This window comes from Labrus mixtus, chromosome 6 (assembly GCF_963584025.1).
Source record: "Labrus mixtus chromosome 6, fLabMix1.1, whole genome shotgun sequence".
NCBI lineage: Eukaryota > Metazoa > Chordata > Actinopteri > Labriformes > Labridae > Labrus > Labrus mixtus.
The window spans coordinates 26031817-26050548 of NC_083617.1; positions in this window are offsets into that span (position 1 = coordinate 26031817).

Below are 18732 nucleotides of genomic sequence, written 5' to 3' on the forward strand. Positions count from 1 at the left end.
AAAAATACCAACATTTATAACTAACAACAGCTCTAGTCGAGGCCCCTCTCCTCTCGGCTGTAACTCAGATATTAAACATTGGAGAAGAGCTGCTGTTTACTTTGCTGTCACATATTGTGTGAACTGTGTGAGCTACACAGAGTATGCCCTGCCATTGTCTGGATTTGACTGTGATTACAGGCATATGGTTTTTCCACAACCTGCTGAACTGTGTCAGTGTGGCTCTGCGGTGTTTGCGAGCGCTCAGACTGGGCGAGTGGGCGGCTGTATTTGTGCTGACAGAACTCAGTGTGTGGGCGACGTGGGACAGAGTGATTATTTCAGAGAGGCCGCTGGCGTTTTGCCTTCTTCCACTTCTTTGCTCTTCTCCGGCTCTGTTGTGGATTCTTCCCAAATGGCCTTGACTGCCTGCTTAATTCTGGAGACAGTCTTTGCTCACGGGCATGCTTTTTGTGTTACACAAACACACACGCACGCACACACACACACAACACACACACACACACACACACACACACACACACACACACACACACACAGTTAGTCTGACTAGACTAATACCCTGAAACAAGTTATCATGAAGTGCAGTCTAACAATAGATAATGAAGTTTTCACAAAAAGACGTTTAACCCTGTACATGGAATAGTATTTATATTTTTCTTCAAGTCAACACACATTTTGAAATAATGCAGTAACATTTGGAGTATTTTTGCCAGCAACACAAAGCCTTTTCCTTCAGTCAACACAAGCGCATTACGGGCTGATGGTCCTTCTGCTGGAAGCTATTTGCCTTTAGAGCCCTGTGTGGGACCAGGCCTCGACTGAAACCAAGAACTTGATATTTTACAGCTATGCACAGATGTTCTGGCACTGATTTATTTAAATTTTAATTCCTAAAGCAACCCTTTAAGCAAATGTTGATTCCCTGATGATTACAAATGTCCAACTATTCATGATGCTGGCTCAGTAGCTTGAAATTCAGCACACAAAACAGCCATTATTTGGCACAAAATGGGGCCGTTTAGTGGTATTCAATGTTACTTTCAGCAGCTTTCGTCCACATAACACTGATACCAGCTTTAAAACCAAAACTCTCCAATCCATCAGACCGTCTCTGAAGACTGAAAATAAAGTGATAATCCAGCCGCAGTGGGCAGAGACAACAGAGTGGAAGGTAAGATAGCAGCTTGAGCAGACACGTCAAGCCTTGTTAACTCCAAAGTTTAGCAGACACATACTTTGTTGTGCTGTCGGAGGTGTAAGCTGCTTGTTTTTTTCCAGACGTAGGAACTCATACGTGTTGTTAAGCAGCTTTGTCCCCTGTTTCACACTCTCACCTCAGCATTTGTAATTCCACTCAGACTACCTCGCTGTTTCTTTCGGTTCTTGTTGTGGATTTGTTTGGACTCTAATGGAGTTCAAAAAGAACAAGACTGCTTTGCAGCCAAGTCATTTTTCAGTGGAGTGGTGCTCAGTCGTCCATGTGCACACCAATTCTTTTTTGGAAGGAGTTTTTGAGGGGACAAAAAGAGGTGGAGGAGTTATTTGTATTCTGTTCTGGCTCTGCTAGGAAAAAAGAAACTTGTGCGACTCGTGCATGACAAATACACACCTCTATTCAGATGGTGCTTCATGTTTATATTGTTAACTACTTTCCAATATATTAAAGGAAGAATGTGCAACTTTTTGATCCAGTAGATGTCGCGCTTAAGCTTCAGCACTAAACCAAAACAAACTGCTGTTTGTTGACACCTCTGCTGTTCTGACGCCTCCACTCTCCTGCAGCGGCAACCTCTCTCGGAGTTATCAATTACAACGCACCATGAAGTACAAGCGGCTGACAAAATTGTCCTTTACTCGAGCTGCAATTGCCTGTGTCCTGCATTGTTGTGTTAGCGACTAATGTTAGCGCTCTTTAGTTAGCTCGTATCTTCATATTGCACTTAAATTGACACAGAATGAGCGTGATCATAAGAAACTCACTTGACGTCCAAATAATCAGTGAGTATGTTCTTTTTTCTCTCTAGTCCTTCACTAAAACAGCTTTTATATACAAAGGGGAGGAGCCGGCCGTCCCGTCCATGTAAACACGGCTCTGACAACAATACAGCCAGCAGGACTCGAGCTTCTCACTCATTGTAGACAGTCATGACTCAGAGACACATTTACACAGGATAGAATTGATTTCTGATGTTATGTGTAAAATGTCGCACATTCTGCCTTTAATAAAGAAAATGCACCACGTCTCTGCTGAATTATAGCAGTCAATATATAAATGAACATCTTGTCCTTTGTACCCAAATCACACGGTTTCTCTTCACTTCAAGCTCTGAGAGCTAAAATGCAAAATTCCACCTATGTGACACACAAGTATTTCATTATACTAGGACTTCATCAAAAGAAATATCTTGTTTTTCTCATCTTGCAACTCGTATAGGTGCTTTGGATGTCAGCTGGCTGTTCGTTGTCAGCTGCTCTGACTCCATTAATCATGTCTGGGCACCTGTTTAGCAGCAGATTGTTGTGGGGAATGCCAGTTTTTCCGCTAACACGGATGTTCACAGACCGAGAGGTAATCAGTCATAGGCTTTCTGTCTGTCCAGGCTAACGTTGCTCTCTTCAGTGATTCAGAGTACATTCATTTTTATTTTGCAGAGAGGGTTTAGAAACTCCAAAACAAGTGACTTCACGTCAACCTTCATGGAGATCTGACTGTATGAGACGAAGGTACAATGAGCCTCTGCATTACAGAGGCATATTAAACTTGCATGTATTACCCCATTTTTTAAATTCCATGTTTAATTTATCCTAATAACACAAGACATCTATTAATCATAAGTCAGAAAAGAACATGTACCACACCTTCTGTGTTCATGCACTCAAACTTTGTTCTCCAAATTTCTTGTGTTTCTTGACCTACTTAAAATAAGATACAACAGGGGGACACAATATAATCTGCTGTAGAGAAGTAGGTCACGCAGTGCACTTTGAGGAGTCAATTTAAGTTTTTTTGGAGATGTGAAATCTAGCTTCTCTTCATCGTGAACTTTCCCGATGTTCTCCCAGCTCTGTCTTTGGCTTTAATGAGATCCTGTTTTGAGTCTATTCCATATTAAACAAACGTCCAGTGCAGGAATCTCTTTGGAAATTGACTCCTCCTAGCAAGACGGATGACGATAACGTGAAAAACGTTGCCATGAGGAAAAAGCACACTGTCGTCAGTGTAGGGAAGCCCATTAGCGCCGATAATTTGCCGTCATCTCCTGCTGGAAGTAAATGATGCAATGCTGCAGTAGTCTAAACTAGATCTGTACTCCCCTCCCCCAGGACGGATTTGTCTAATAACAGCCGCACCAACTAGCTGAGGCTGATAGACATTTGTCGTCTCCTCCTGATATTCTCTTCTCCTTCTCATGACTAATCCTCTGTAATCACTCTGGTCATGTGAGCAAATATGATTGTCCCTTCCTTGTATCAACACCACAGCCGCAAAAACCTAATTTGGATGGAGTTTCTCCCTTATTCTTCTTTTTTGTGGCGTTGCAGGAAAGAAAAAAAGAAAAACAGCTGCCGTGTCCTGCGGCAGAGTTTGTACTGAGAGATTACACAGTGAGCCTCTCTCTGGCACTTGACAGGGTTTTGTAGTCTCCCACACATTTTTGGATAATATGACAGACTTGCTAATCTGACATGGTGTTACCCCCCTGTCACCTGATCACTTGCAAGATTCTAATATTAAAAAGACAGCATCCCAATGACGAGGGGAGACAGGCGGAGAAAGGGAGAGACATTACATATGAGGAGAGAGAATAATAATGGAATGAATCCATTCTCAAGAGACATGAGAAATGCAAGGCGATACATTTTACACTGGGTGTGGGTTTAGACAGACTTTAACTCACACAATGTGGTGATGAAACCTTCAGTTTGACTCTTGTTACAAGTCCTCATAAACTTTCATTTTATATGATAGACTTGATCGAGTGCACAGAGGGGAGTTTCTATTTTTAACTTGCTGGGATTGAGCAGGTGATGGATTAAAATATCTATGGATGAGTGCAGTACTGGAGGCTATGAAGAATTCTTATTCATTTACTTGTTGCTTGGAAACACTGAAACTCTGCAGATTCGACTTGCAGAGAGCCTCCCTGTTGGATTTATATCTTTAACGTGACGTCACACACTTATGGAGCTTGCCAACCTGGCGGGCAAGAAAGGCTTCCTACACAACGCGCCGTACGCTACAGAGAAAGTTATTGGTCTAAGTTGCCACCTACGTGTTTTAATCAGTTTTATTTTGAATCTTTTAATAGTTGAATGTGATGCTCTCGCAGGCGAACGAGAGGAGCCTGGGTTTTACTTCTACAGAATTTAATGAGAGAAAGAAAACCTAGCGAGGAGGAGATTGTGGATTAATGATGTAAGACGCTGGCTGTCCCTGTGAGGGAACAAAAGAACAAACTTTTTCTCATCCTGACATCAAATATTGTCTCTACTTCATCAAGATATATTTCTGCCTTTTAACTAAAATGACTGCCCTAGAACACTGACAGTGACAGCTGACAGGGATCCTGATACTATTAATAAGAAACGTTAACTAGCTTATGTTAGCTAATTAGCACTTACTGATGCTTGGATGATGAACAATTTCTTGCCCCTCACTTCCCAAACGGGCATTACTGACCCAGATGAATACAAATACCCTTACAGGCCTATTAGCTATGGCTATTGCTGTAGCTATAAAGCTGGAATTTTAGCTAGGTTCAGGCTTGAACTGTTGTTGTTTTCTATCGTTATCTCCTTAGCAAAGCTAGTTAATTGGCTAAGGCTAACGCTGGAGTTGCAACTGGGTGATAGATGTAGGCCTAGCTTGGGTTGCGGTGAGGTTAAAGCCTGATTTATACTTCTGTGTTTAATCTATGACGTAGGATAGCATAGCCCTGTAGGCTCCATACACAAAAGCCTACGCACGTTTTTCATTTCATGGGGACTTTGCATTACACTTACACAAACTCAGCAAACCATGTTTGTATCTCAGCCTTGGACATTGAAAGCCAGAACCACTCCATCAGGTTGTGTTGAACTGTCCTATGTCTTTTTATTTGATTTGTTTTTGTCCACTGCTGTAAATCAAATTTCTCTTCCAGGGACAATAAAGGTCTGAACTGAACTGAACCTTACACCCTCGGTCCTCTTGGTCTCAACCTAAGTTACGTTGGTTCCCGTGTTGCCTGAGTTTGGATCCTGATGTTGGTCGGGTTTTTGTTTGGGTTCTTTTACTGTCAGGGTTTTATTAGTTGTTGTTTGTGTGTCTCTTCTGGGGGTTGCATTGTAGGCTTCATTTTCTGTTGTGATTTGAGTTCTTATGTGTTGTTGTTATGTTTGCTTCTGCACCCGTCAAAGCACTTTGTAGAACCTTGTTTTTAAAAAGTACACAAGCAAATAAAGTTATTAAAGGGACATCAATGATCAATAATCACAACTACAGTCATAACTTGTCACAGTCATGGTGGGACATTAGCACTTCCTGTAAATTGATTCTAAAAATGAGGTAGCACAGTGGTTGTAGCCTGGCCTTTATCGAGGTAGTTTCATATGCCTGAGACCGTGCATTTGTTACTTTGAAGCCGTTGCTACTATAGGAAGCTGCTTGATTAACCTACTTTGCCTAGTTGCTAGTTTCACAGATAAAGATGTTATATGTGGAGGACAGGTTGTTAATTAAATGTGTTTGAAGTCCATAAGATAGGTCAGAAAAGGGCCATGTATTACTTAGCCGCCTGCTCGACCCCCTTGTGCTTACACATCTTTTTTGAACGTTGCATGCTCTTTGGTTCATTAAGAGTGTCTCTGAAGTGCTAAAGCAATGTGTTCAGAATACAGAAGACCCCAAAACAGCCTTACCACGGACACAAGGCATATGGCATGTTTGAAAATGCTGTATCAGACCTTTAATACTTGATGAACTGCTGCTGGTTTCAGGCTAAATCTCAAAGTTCTTTGACCTTCTTTTTACCCAATCAAGCTGTAAAGTTTTAAAGTAGGCTAGAACCCTATAGGAGGAAGATCTAACGAAAATCATTCTCGCATTAACTCTATGAGAGGTATAATGACCAGGATTTGCCTCTTGTTGTTTAGCATGAGGGAGCTGTGTAATGGAGAGCACTGAGTCAGAAAAATATATAGCATTATTCTCTCATCGTGTCATGAAAATTACCCTCTAAAGCTCATTATTTTCTCAGAAAAAAGTCTGCCTAATCCTGCTCTACTTTGCCATGATTGGCTCGTACCACTGTGCTGAATTTGGTCAGTTCTTGTTGCCCAGAAAATCTGCCTGGAAGCTTTTTGTCCAAGAACAGGAGACAGCTGACCATGTTTGTTGTATAATTCCATTGTAGATTTATTCTCTTAATCTTTGATGTTTTCTAACATTAACCAGGTAAGCAAGCTGTGGTCCCTAAAGATAACCAGCCATAGACTGTTTCACTCCTATAACCAGGATTTTCGGTGGGCTAGGGCAACAAAAAACTAGAGAGATATTTGATTAGATTAGACATTAGATGTTATCCAAATTCCTTCTATAAACACACATCTGTATTGACATTCAACTAACAATTTGGTCGTTAACACAATCTCTTAACTCAAACTCAATTCTTGTGTCTGAAGTCGCTGACCGTAACTAATGTGAATAACTACTGGCTTTACTAGAATATAACCAGTAAGTAAGTTCAGCAATTACACGGCTACTCAAAGCATACAGTATGTTGGGTGGAAATGGCAAGAATAATAAACTTATGCTTTAGCCTAATCCTTTTTGATCGGTCTTATCACTCATTGTATTTTATATATATGTACTTATAATTTCTCTACGCTTTTTTTTTTGCAGGTAGAAATTGGTAATGGGTCTCAGAGGCCAGTGTGTGACTTTTTGATCCAGTAGATGTCGCACTTGAGCACCAGCATGAAACCAAAACAAACTGCTGTTTGGCCACACCTCCTCCATACTGAAGCCTCCGTTCACACGAAGGAGTTATCAATTAGAATGCACCATTATTAAACACCATTAAGCACAAGCACTAGACAAAATTGTCCTTTGCTCGAGCTGCAAGCACCTGTGTCCTGCCTTGTTGTGTTAGCATCCTAATGTTAGCGCTCTTTAGTTAGCTCGTAGCTTCACATTGCATGTAAATTGACACAGGATGAGCGTGATCTAAGAACTCTTACTTGACATCCAAATAATCAGTGAGTATGTTCTTCTTCTTCTCTCTAGTCCTTCACTAAAACAGTTTTTATACACAAGGGGAGGAGCCGGCCGTCCCGTCCATGTAAAACATGGCTCTGACAACAACACAGCCAGCGGGACTCGAGCTTCTCACTCATTGTAGACAGTCATGACTCAGAGACACATTTACACAGGATATACTTGATTTCTGTTATTTATGTGGAACATGTCGCACATTCTCCCTTTAACGTCATCTTTATGAGGTACTTCTTTGAAAAGTAAGTCAGGGGGAGGGGAAGGGATGAGCTGTGCGAGTAGTTCTTCAGAGTTGAACAGTCATTTAATCAGGATCACAGTCTCACTCCCCCTCCAGTGTAATACAGCAAAACTATGCTACAAAAGCTATGTCTGCATGGCCCATTTAGCACATTTAGAAAAAAGCAAGATCAAGTTTGTCACTTAAAGTTAAAAATAAATGTTGTGTCGTCTCCTCCTCTACCCTGAGGGGGCTTTAAGAGTGGGAGGTTTCAATTATACAAAATTGAAATCTAATGAATTTCTTAAGAGCTTTGAAAGAGTCCTCTTAGTGCTCCTTTATTTTTTTCATTCTCCCTCTACATTCATCATCTCCAACTTTTAGGGCTTTCACACTTTCCAAAAACTCCTGAAAAACTCCTGATATTTCCAGGAGGAGCTCCAAGCTAATTTTTCACTTGGACTTCACCCAGAGTTTCTCCTGCCAGCCTCCTAGTATTTTTCCGCAGAGAACACACCAAGATACGATCTGGAGATTTCACTTTGAGCCAATGGCCCAGGTGTGGTTGTTTATATCATTTGATGGGGCATAGACTGCTCGAGACCACTGCGATCTCTGTGCATGTAATTAAACAGCTGCATTATGTTTCCTGTTCTCCAATTAGTTCTTCTCCACTCTTTTGTTGACATTGTGATCCCGTTGAACTACACGTAGCATTGATATAAAGGCAACTATTCTCATATAGTAAAGCGGACTCTGTTGCTTCATCTGCTACTTCTTCGTCGTTCTTCTTACGTCAATTCCTACCTAAGGAGACCCCCCCCCCCCCATCTTGTCTAACAGTGATAGTCTCCCACTGTGAGGTGCATGTGTGACCATGTGTGAACAGCTAGGTCAGGAGAATCATCTCGATATTTTCAGGAGTGCATATGTGATGCAACTTAGTTTTTAACTCTACTTGTGTTTGTTTCTAGCAAATCTTAACACTCACCTCGTTCATTTTGCCCTTGATTAAGCATCCTCATCAAACACAGTAACTTCGATTACCACTGAGTAGTATTGATTAACTGTTTAATAGGAGCTGTCACGTAAAGGCAGGGTCTGGATTCATAGCTGTGGCTGTGAGATAAAACTGCTTCTCTTGACTTCATGTTGAACTTCTGATTTGGAAGCCTTTGTTTAAGTTTGCTTGAGATGCATTCTTTAAGTACAGTATGTAAACAGCTAAGGTCTCTGCATGTAAACTCATTCATAATAGAGGTCTATTCATTTCCATGGTCGTTAATCAATATCTCTTTGTATAAGCTAGCTTGTGTTGTTCAGAAATCTCATTTACTGATAAAATAATCCTTTCAAAGCATGGAGAGCGGGTGTGGAGTGTATTGATGTTTATTGTACATCTTCTGTAATTACTTCCAAAGCCACAAAGATAACCTCAACAACGACGGCCTGGTTCAATGGACGTGTGTGTTATTAATCACACTTACAGACATGCAGACAATTGCTCTCTGGAAACGTGTCCCTCTGTTTTTCACAGACCGTGCCTCCTTATCCAAACCAACGTTGTGACTCTAATCCTTCACAGAATATTTATATCTTTGCACAAACTATTTTTGGTGACTTTGAACATTTTTAGCCACTTTGAAAAGCAGCTTCAAATACATGTGGTGGAAAAACACAGCACTCTCCTGGTGCACTGTGGAAAAGTAATTCATGCTGTGAGTCTAGACATGTCTTTAAATTGCAGCGTATTAGTCAAACCTCAGTGAGTCTTGTTCAAATATGAGATTGATTCAGAGTTCAGGAGTGAAATTAAGTCCACAGCCTACCAAGTTAGACACCAAAACAACACAAAATAAATCAAAACAAAACAAATAAACCAACACAGGCAACAGCAGCATTCAAACAAACATGTCAGTGACAACAGATCTTGGGGAATACTAATGAGCAGGATTTGTGGTTACTGAGGTAACTACAGGGTTAACTCTCTGTTTACAAAACTTTGCAGGTGCTTTCCACTTACTTTGGTAAATTGCCATGGTAACTTATACTGAATACTTCACCTGCTCTGGAGAAGAGGTTATGTATATATAAGAGATCAACCTGTATGAAACTCTGCCTACTGACCAATCAGATGTCTCGATCACTTTGAGCGTACTGACCTGCTTGTCAATGCCCAAAGCAGGAAACTGATTGGGGCCCCAGACCATTAGGGGGCCCAAAATGTGCAAATTTTGCAATGACAGTTGGAAACCTCCCTAAGTGGGGCCCCATTTGTCAGCGCTCACTCTCGTTGCCTTGCTGAACGCTGCATGGATTGGAGGACCCCCCCAATTAGTTTTTGCCCCAACCGACTCTAGAATCCCCATTTAGGGCAGACTGTTTTTTATGCTAACACCGCCCAGCTTGCAGTGTAGGTACATGAGTGCTTCAAGACAAGACCAAGATCGAGACCGAGTCAAGATCAAGACCATGAATGTCACAAAAAAATCATCATCTTGCGTGTCACTCATTAAGACTGTAACACTGGGAAGGTTGCGGCCGTAACCGGGGGAGAAGAATCTAATTATGAATAAACTAAAGTTAATTGTTCTTTAAAAAGAGGTGTTTTCCATCTTGACTGGTTTTGATTTTAAAATCTGGAGTCCGCCCAGTCCGAGACCGAGAAACGGCCGAGTAAAAATGCTTTCGATTCCGAGACGAGGCAGATACCTTCAAAAACTGTCTCAAGATTTTGAGCTCTACAACACTAGCATAGCCTGACCCTGGGTATGCTGAACTTAATTCAGAGTACAACCCTCTGCAGTGTGGAGCCAGGTCATGGAAGAATTTCAGAATCAAAGCTCCACAACAATAAATGAATGGATTGTTATTATAAAAACCTCATAACATATGCAGGTTAAAAGGGACTGACCTGGATGTGTAGCTGTTATGTGAATACATGTAGTATGTGTCAAATGTATGAGTGGACAACCATCAGGGCTGCACAATCAATTCCATTATGAGCATTCACAAATAAACATCACAAAGACTGAATCTATGGCTGTAAATAAGACAAACGATGTTCTGTTAATGAGCAAAGCTTTCTCACTCAGCATGCACACGTTTAACCTGCTGGAGGAGGCCTGGTTATTATGGCCATGCTTTAACATTGTTTTAATGGAACAGCAGACAGACTGAGTGAATGACTAATACTCACTCTTTAACATTTGTTTATTCATTGCCCATGCTTCTTTATACTCTTATTGTGTCAGCCTTATAAATATCGCTGCCTGTGATCACATGTACGTGAGTTTATGTGCTCGTCTGCAGCTCTGTAGAGACAGATGGCGGTGTGACTATGTGTTTTTGTTTACCTTTGTTTTTGTGTTGACAGCGTGCAGACAGAGACCTTATGATGGGTTTTCCCTCATGGTGTCACTTTATGCAAAACCATGTCCTAATTACAGCTCGTAAAATTTTGGAGCAGAAAGCCTGACGCAGGAGAGGCAGACTGTGGGATGACATGTAAACAAACTAAGTGTAGCTGCATCCATCATCATCATTATTCATCTTCATCCATCATCCATCATCATCCATCATCAGTCAGTCAATGCCAAACTACAGGTCCATAAAATCCAGATACTTTGATCCCTTTTTGGTCAATAGTATTACATTCTCAAATTATCTTTGCTTACCCCTTGTTTATTTTCTTTATTTAATTCCTAACAGGGCATATAACAGCATGTTTTGGTTACTGTATAATCACCTTTAATCAATAAACTTTGTGTTTTTATTCATCTCAAAATTAGCTCTCATATGTAGAAATGGTATATGGGGCCCTCTTCTACAGTGTCAGCCATGTTGAACCATGTTTTCTCACTCCGTAAAATATGGCAGGTTGATCAGTGATTCAATGCATAGGAATATGTCAACACAAACAACAGGTTATGTCGCTGCCCTTTCATGGAGAAAATCTGCAAAATCTGCAGGTTTTCTTCACAATATCTATGTTGCTTGGATGGATTAAGAGAACACAGAAAATCGACAAACGATCCCTTTAACCGTAGGCGAGGACACACCCTGGACAGCTACATCGTAAGACCAATGCTGATAGACATGTGCATTTACAAACTTTTAGTCTTCCCCTAATTTGACTTACTTTTAAGGCATGAGTTTGTATACTTTGCAACTTTTTGCAATGTTGGTAGAAGGGACAATTATAGGATAAGATGTAGAGGTTTGCAACGGGTGACTCAGCCTGCTCCAGCTGCATTAGGGTTAATAGGAATTCTTCTCTCGGTATAAGGAGAGAAAGAACTCAGCACAGGTTTGAGACCTGCAAGCTGAACTCTGCATGGTCAGGGATAAACAATGCATTCAGACGGTGGACATTGTAATGATAATGCAATCCAAAAAAAAGAATGGTGTGCAGTTGTAAAGCTTAAGGAACATTGTGTGATATTTGTTTGTTTTCTTGTTGCTTCAACATTGTTATTTTTAAAGGCAGAAGTTTGTGGTTTTATACACTCATATTTTTTGTTGTGACATGGCAGAGGAACACAAACAGACACACACACAATGGTTCTTTGTGCCATGGCAAATAATGTAGCAGCTTCTTGTTTTTCTGACCGGTTGGACCTTTCCTTGTTGCTTTCCAAAACACCGGAGAAATGTCTGGCTGGTGTGAGAAGCATTACCAGTGTATGTGTCTGACCCTGTGGCTAGCTGCTGCTGGAACATTCCTCCTGCTGAACCTCTTACTGTTTATTACAGCAGCCACAGTCTCACAGAAACACATACAAACAATGTGCCAGTCAGAAAGTTGGTGTTCTCTCAGGAGATTAGCAATGCACCAACTTTTCTGTGCCAACAATAGAAACTTACAGAAGCTCTCTGAACCTGTGGATTCAAATCAGCCGGTACATCCAGTCATGAAGAATAGAGTTATTTACACTCAGGCCCGATGAGGCCGGGCTCGATTCCTTTGTTCTGTTAGATTATACAACTTCTATTTGTTGTTTATTTAAAAATACCCCTCTTCTTTACAGCTACAGTTTGAGGTACTGTTATATTCATACAATGCATACAGTTGTTCACAGCTCATTATCTGCTAACACAGACGTGTCCTTTAGTTGACCAGCTCAGAGTATGTGCTTTATTAACAACCTTTAAATAATGTACGCAATGTTTTATTTTCATACTTTGATTTGGAACATATCCTCATAGGATGTTTGCTATGATTTATTCTCCTTGCACAATTTTTATGCATAATAATGTAATTTTCCCAGTGGGTTGTCTGACCAGGTCACTGAATACTGATGGTTTATCATTAGCTCCCTTTGGCCTCTTAAAGAGACATACACATAGTAGCTTCTGTTTAGTGGCGGTAACAAGGTACCCTTTAATTTTAGTGTGGGTGTCAAAGTACCCTTTAGCTTCTGTTTCAAGGAACCCTTTAGCTTCTGATGTTAAGTCTGTCTCAAGGTCCCCTTAAAGGTAGGCTTGTCCCCAGCTAGCTTTCAAGGCACTTTTCAGCATCTGTCTCAAGTACCTTTTAGCATCTGTTTAAATAAACTCTTTAGCCTTGGTTCTAAGTTTCCCCATGCACATTTTTACTTTACTTTAAATATCAGTTTTAGTGCTGTTTTAAGGTGCTTGTTTGCCTCGGTTTTAAGGTACCATTTGTCTCTTAAGCTCTCTTGAAGTGTCTGTTTTTATAGTAGCAAGTGGACCCAGACGTCCTTCTCCCAAGCAACATTTTCCAGCCTGTTTTGGGGGATTCAGAGGCTTCCCAGTCAAGATTGGCCTTATAATCCCACCAGTGAGGTTTTGGTCTCGAGATGCCCTTTGTATTTGTTTTATTACCATTGGCTGTTTTGATTGGCTTGGGAGGTTTCTGGGTGGGGGGCTGGTGTGTCAGCAAATGCCAGTGCGCAGGTGAGTTTAGGAATGGATGCAATTTTCGCGATCGGACGCCATTCAAACCAGCAAATATGGCTGATAGCAGAAAAGAAGATACAATATTTTCATAATGAGGCGAAACACTACATGGTGAAAACTCGTTCCCAAATGAGGGTAAACCTTCAGTAGGCTTTAACCTGCGGGCACAGAGTTGGTCTGCTTCCTGTTGGACAGGCAGCTGCCAAACATCAGCGGTTAGCTTGTGCTAGCTTACAGTGTAGGTACAAGCAGTAGATATACACACTACTTCCTGGAGAGAGTGTGAGCTTCTGGTAGCGATGAGCCTGGGACAAACAATGCAACTGACTCCACCTTTAAAGTACCATAAGCATACTGTATCAAGTCAAACTATAGTGTCTAAACAACTGTTTCAGGGTAGTATTGGAATTTGATGTTATATAATATAACCTGAAGCTTTGCACTCAAACCTGGTCTTCATGAAAGTCTCGACTTCGACTGCCTCCTTAAGCAGACTTCATTGGTCTTTGTGTTACATCACCTCTCTCTGCCTCAGGTAACACTTTATGATTACATAACATTGCATTTGTTTTTGTAGGTTATAGTACAAACACAGAATGAACCATTTTTCAAATTGGCCAACCTTAAAGCATTCAGTGTGTGAGAGAAGGTGAACGAAACTGTAGAAAAGAGACAGATGGAGAGGAAGTAAATATACTCAAAGGGAGCCAAAGAGTTCCACTGTGCATCACAAATGTTACCCAGGCACCAAAAAGCACTGCAATGATGAAGCTGACCAAACAAAAGTGCAGGTAGAGCCAAATGGATCTGCTGCCGGCTCGCCCTGCAGAGTGATTTCTACTTTGCTAATAGTGTGGAGGCATGTCATGAATGCTTAGTTTACAACATTAAGTTGAAAATCTTTTCATCAATATCTCTGCAGACACCAACACACGGCACATTAAGGATGTGACCATGGAAATATAAAAACGCTCTACATCAGTAAATTGTATATTTGCCTCTGTATATTAGTGTTTAATTGGCCTATTTTTCAAACAAAACAAGCCCAGTGGGAGTGTGCTTCTGAAATTGGGCTCCCAAACCGTTTGATTTTTCTGTGACCGAGGAGGTGAGAGCTGGGGGATATCGTACAGTTTGTTGTACTTCCTTAAAAGTATCACACCAAGATGTAACCATAAAAGCCAGCTTATGAAATATCTCCTGTCGGGTAATATGTTCAGTTTTCATAATAACATTATAGTTTAATTTCACACTCTGCATCCATCAGTTTGGTAACGAGCTGTTGCTGAAGAATCCTCGACAGAATGCAGTCATGGATGTTAAAGTTTTTTTAAAAAGATGATCTCTTCAGACGCCTCGCCAGCCCTTCATCCATCTGGCTGATGCAAACATCGAGGTATTCAGTGTAAATCCAACGACTGCACTGAATCCTCTGTTGGATTTCCATTGAAGTGTGTTAGTGTTTGGATTTCAAACAGCATCACAGTGGAGGGCACACTTTAACAGACTTGAAAAGTTAAGTTTGGATAAAATTATTCACTCTCTGAGAGTTAGATGAGAAGATTGATAACGAGTTTCTCGTGTCTGTTGACCGACTTTTAGCCACATGAGCCAATGGAAAAGGCTCTGCACGCAACATGGACATTTCATCATACATTAAAGTTGAAATGGTAAATCTAAAGCATTTTTGCATGAAAGTCTAACATGTACAACTTGTGCTTGGTTTTTGGACTTTAAGAAACTGCTCCATTTAGCAGCTAAATGTAATGCTATGTTCAATGGTAAATGGACTTAAGCTTGCATATCACTTTTCTAGTCTTCTGACTACTCAAAGCTCGTTTACACCGCAGGTCACACCTACACATTCACACCCTGATGGTAGAGGCTGCTGAGTAAAGAGTCCATCAGAAGTAACTAATCCCATTCATACACATTCATATGCCGCTAACAAAGCAGTGGGAACAACTTGGGGTTAAGTGTCTTGCCCAAGAACAGATCGGACATGTTGATGCAGGAGCTGGGGATCGAACCCCCAAGCTTCCAGTTGAGAGACGGCCGACACTACCAACTGAGCCACAGCCACCCCAATCTAACCCTAGCCCCTGTCCAGTTTGGCCAACAATATCACTAAGAGAGCAATAGGGGTCAAATAGATATTACAATTAGGGATCAATGTGCTTAAACTCAAAGTGAAAATCTATAAAGCTGAAGATTTAGGTCCTGGTTCTCTTTGTGATCAGTAGAGAGACACTTTTTTGTCATTGTCAGGAACTGGAAGTACAGAACAGAAGCCAGCATGTAGTTAGTATACCTTAGAAAAAAGACTAGGAGCAAGAGGAAAGAGCAAGCTGAGCTGTTTGTAGCCTCAACATATCTCATCTGATTAGCTCTAAATATCTCATCTGTTCAATCTGCATTAATCTTTACACTTTTTAAATGTGTTTCAATACTTCTGTCCATGTCACTTCTCCCCCCCTGAAGGGTCAGACTTTGAAAAATCCACTTTGTCAACAAAACATGTTGGAGGAGAAGCTTACTGGGTGAACAGCAGGTCCAGAGCTGCCTGTGTCAGGACACAAACCATTTCCATTGCTCTTATGTCTTTTTGGTGGAATTTCCTTGAACATTTGCTTTAAATGTGAAGCAAACAGAACGATTTCAAACAGACCTTACGTTCACTACCGAGGGAATCTGAAGTACTGTGAGCCAACTTCTATAACCTAGCAACAGTAAGCGTCAATGAGAAGCATATTGAGTTTGAGTATATGAGCGCTGCCACCGTTAAAAAGCTGTCATTGGACACTGGCCCCTTGCTGTGCCTGGTTGAATTTGCTAAGAAGAAGTAAAGGTAATTTAGCCCCTGGCTGGAGGTCTGAATGCTATGGGGTATGCTAAATGCCTTTGTTGGCAATTGAAAGGGCTTCTGTATTTTTTAAATTATATTAATCTAAACAGCAAAGCAGGTGAATGTTGTTCTTCTCCTTTATTGGAGTTTTCCAGAATTTGTATCAGCAGTCCGGTTTGTTTGGCACCTTAAAAAAGCACATCTCATATAAGGACACCCAGACGTTGCTTGTGTGAGGTTAGCAGGCTGCTGGAAAGACACAACCTGTGCCATATTCAATGCATCCTTAAACAACAGTGATGAAGAGCCCAGACGATGATCCTCAGACCAAATTTCATCAGCTGGACCTGCATTAACTCTGACATGTTCACGGATACATCTCGTCCGACCTGGAGGGAGACACTATCTCTCACTCTAATTCTTAGACTTTGTGACATTTCCTGCAGCCCCTGGGTCATTTGAGACCGAACGGCTTTTAGTGAAGCAAATATTTCCAGCAAAGAGAAACAAGCTGCAGTTGTGAGAGAGCTGGGATTGTCTCCTGTGGACTCACAGGAACACTTTGAGTACGATAACAGCACAATTCCATTTCAGGTGAAAAGGTTATTATCTTTTTATAGCCTTATGTTTACTTCAGTTGCTGCAAGCTGGTAGAAAATCACTTGGTTTTTCAAAGTTAAGGGCATAACTTGCTGGATTTTATATCTGTTGAAATTTCCATTTGAGGTAAAAAATCGCTGAGCATTGACGAGCTGACAGACTAACAGTCGATGTACCCTCAAGGCTATTTTTGACAGGACATTTGATGGAAAAGGATGCTACATATTTTCCCCTCTTCTCCACATCGTGTCTTTCAGAAGCACATCCTTTTTATTTGACTCTTGAAAGTCTGAATATTCCTGGAATCTCTTTCTGCACCTGCGCCAAGCTTTTTTCCCTGGGTATGTGTGGAGATACATGTGAGTAAAACAAAGGCAGAGAACAACAAAGTGAGCGCTTGAATGAGCAAGAGATCAAGTGGGGAAAATATTTACAGAGAGCAGTGAGCGATAAAGGGTGTCACAGACAGGCAGAAGGGGAAGAAAACACGGGGAACCAATTATATACCTAGTGTGCTCCTACCTGAGCTAGCAACACTGGAATGGGCTCTGCTTGTGCCTTTGAGGAGCATTTGCAGAAATGATTTTCTGCCATTTTTATTACCATTCTTAAGTGAGTAAAACATCTCTGCACGTTCTCTGATGACCAAAGATCCCCTCTAGCGATGCATACACATGTCTTGAGTAGGATGCCATGTTTTAGCTTCATGATTACCTTTTCAGCTAATGAAACTCTATTGCAACACGCACACTTTGATTTATTCATCAACCAAGCGTGACAGCTCATTCTGAGGGTTACTGCAGTCAGCACAGCGCCAAGTTTCAAACAACTCTAGCCACAAAAACAATTTAATTCGCAGACACCAGAACAATGAAACCTCAGGTGGAATGACAAGTCAGCGGAGCGCCTTGTGACATCTGTCTGTGTGAAAGGAAAGCAGCGACGCCACTTCCAGTTTACCCCACACACCACCGTCCCCTCTGGCAGAGCATCTGTCTAATGAGGGTGCAAACTTGCTCCTGTGAAGACTGAGTTTACGATGCTTTCATATCACCAAGTTTCCAAGTCTTCCAGGAAGTCTCTACATACAGTAATTAGGAGAAAAAAACACCCAGAATGCTTAGATCTATAAGATGCTTTACATTAGCCATATCTAAAAACCCAACAAGCTGTATCCTCATGCTACATTTTGTGCTGTATTTATAAAACGTGTTGCACAGGCGAAATCTTGCACGTGTGTCTGCAGTCAATATTTTTTGACTGGTTTCCACTGTGCAATCCAAGCATTGGGCCTTTAATGATTTGGACATATTTAAAGTTTAATGAAGTGGTTTTTACTCTGCCAGCTAGGTACTCCAACCTGTCAATAAATCCAGTGAGTGTGACTGATGGCTAAATCTTCTTGCTCCATTAAAGATTATCAATATTACAAGACCTCCAAACAGTCTGCATGTCTACAATGCAAACTTTTCGCAAAATAAGGGGGGTATTTTTGTAAAATCAGTAAAACGGTGTTGTTGGAAGCCCTGCTTTTTGACATTGGAAACAGTACATGATTGATTGTTTTTTTGAATGTTTAAATATCCTTAATGTTAATAAGTAGCTACTATTAGTCAATAAAGTTTAAAGAACGGGCCTTTGGACATATAAAACACAAGATGTCTTCATGAGGTTGTAGTTGTTCTGTGTCTTGTCAATTTGTGTTTTTAAAGTGTGTCTCTTTGTACTCATTTGTGTCCCAGCAGTTGTTCTGTGTATCTGCCTTTTCTTCTGTCGGTGATAGTTAGCATCTCTGTCATCATTTTTTCCCATATTTGTGTTAATTTTGTGCTTTCTTGTATAAACTGAGTCTCTCTGCAGAGCTGAGCTCGGTCTTCATCTTGTTGC